At 46.2% G+C, this 2,133-nt stretch overlaps 1 long non-coding RNA gene across 1 annotated transcript; it reads left to right on the top strand.

The window, feature by feature from the left end:
* Positions 1-1,474: 1,474 nt before the first annotated feature.
* On the top strand, positions 1,475-1,840 carry LOC149985335 (uncharacterized). Its single transcript, XR_016490847.1, has 2 exons — positions 1,475-1,575; positions 1,678-1,840. It is a non-coding gene; the product is annotated as an uncharacterized LOC149985335 (long non-coding RNA).
* Positions 1,841-2,133: the final 293 nt, after the last annotated feature.

The following is a 2,133-nucleotide window of genomic DNA, read 5'->3' as shown; positions in this document are numbered from 1 at the left end:
ATTGAGTGGCTGCTGCCAACACACTAACACTGACTCAACTCCAGCCACTTTAATAATGGGAATTGATGGGAAATGATGTAAATATATCACTAGCCACTTTAAACAATGCTACCTTATATAATGTTACTTACCCTACATTATTCATCTCATATGCATACGTATATACTGTACTCTATATCATCGACTGTATCCTTATGTAATACATGTATCACAAGCCACTTTAACTATGCCACTTTGTTTACATACTCATCTCATACGTATATACTGTACTCGATACCATCTACTGTATCTTGCCTATGCTGCTCTGTACCATCACTCATTCATATATCCTTATGTACATATTCTTTATCCCCTTACACTGTGTACAAGACAGTAGTTTTGGAATTGTTAGTTAGATTACTTGTTGGTTATTACTGCATTGTCGGAACTTGAAGCACAAGCATTTCGCTACACTCGCATTAACATCCGCTAACCATGTGTATGTGACAAATAAAATTTGATTTGATTTTGATACCGTCTCTAGTGGTGTCTCCTAACCAGCCTTGGGCTCCCAGTCGGCCCGAAGGTTATCTTATAGCGGGTGAGGTGGCGATAACGGGACTGGGGGTTGGCATCCTCCCTCACGTCATAACATACCTGCAGACGAGAGACGGATGGAAAGAGAGAGAGAGAAAGGGAGGGGTTCACCATCACAGCTGATATAACCTAGAGGATTTAGGGAGAAGGGGTTCACCATCACAGCTGATATAACCTAGAGGATTTAGGGAGAAGGGGAGGGATTCACCACCACAGCTGATATAATCTAGAGGATTTAGGGAGAAGGGGGAGGGGTTCACCACCACAGCTGATATAACCTAGAGGATTTAGGGAGAAGGGGAGGGGTTCACCACCACAGCTGATATAACCTAGAGGAGTTAGGGAGAAGGGGTTCACCATCACAGCTGATATAACCTAGAGGATTTAGGGAGAAGGGGAGGGGTTCACCACCACAGCTGATATAACCTAGAGGATTTAGGGAGAAGGGGAGGGGTTCACCATCACAGCTGATATAACCTAGAGGATTTAGGGAGAAGGGGGGGGGTTCACCATCACAGCTGATATAACCTAGAGGATTTAGGGAGAAGGGGAGGGGTTCACCATCACAGCTGATATAACCTAGAGGATTTAGGGAGAAGGGGTTCACCATCACAGCTGATATAACCTAGAGGATTTAGGGAGAAGGGGAGGGGTACACCATCACAGCTGATATAAGATAGAGGACTTAGGGAGAAGGGGGAGAGGGGTGAAGTGAAGGAGAGAGGATGTTATTGAGAAAATAAGGTAGTTAAAACTTCTTATGGTGTCACGAATCCCGTTTCCAGAGTCTGTTTTTGCCTATGTTCTGTCCTGGAGAGTTTTTCCGGCGTCCTGGAACGCACCCTGTCTGGTTGCCGGGCAATGTAGCCAGTTGGGGTTTCTGATTACCCGCACCTGTATCCCATCAGCTATCTGCACACCTGGTCCTGATCATCATTCTCTCCTCTTTATAAGCCCGGACCTGACATCCATTCCCTGCCGGATCGTTAGCCATGAACAGTATGTTGTGCCAGAGTATCAGCCTCAAGTTGGATAGAAGTTGTTTTGTTGTTTGTTACGTATTGCTTGCCTTGAACTTACCTCTGTTTGTTCTGTCTTCAGTTACTCACCCGGATCATTTACCCCATTCCCGCCTGGTCGTCAGAAGATTCCGCTTCCCCATTGGATCCACCTATTTACTCCCATCAACTCATCACCGCTACCCGCTACACCACCTGGATATATCTACCCATTCACTTGTAAATAAATACTCACCTTTTTCCTACTCTCCTTGTCCTGGTCTGCTTCTGGGTTCGACTTTGAAGAATCGTGACAGAACGATCCGGCCAAGAATGAACCCAGCGGACCTGGATTCCGTTTGCCATGCCATTACCCAGCAGGGGAAGACATTGGGACAACACAAGACGGAGCTACAGGAGATAGCGGTTGCAATCCAGAAATGATCTGCTAGCTTGACACAGATCCAGGATCAGCTCAGTTTGCTGGCGATTCATTCACCACCTGTTTCACCCATCTCACCTGCCGTGCCTGATGCGTTTTCCTTCCGTGAACCCAAGG

Source organism: Oncorhynchus mykiss, chromosome 1, assembly GCF_057628025.1.
Source record: "Oncorhynchus mykiss isolate SJ-2025 chromosome 1, ASM5762802v1, whole genome shotgun sequence".
Classification (NCBI taxonomy): domain Eukaryota; kingdom Metazoa; phylum Chordata; class Actinopteri; order Salmoniformes; family Salmonidae; genus Oncorhynchus; species Oncorhynchus mykiss.
This window is presented reverse-complemented; position numbering and strand designations above follow the sequence as displayed.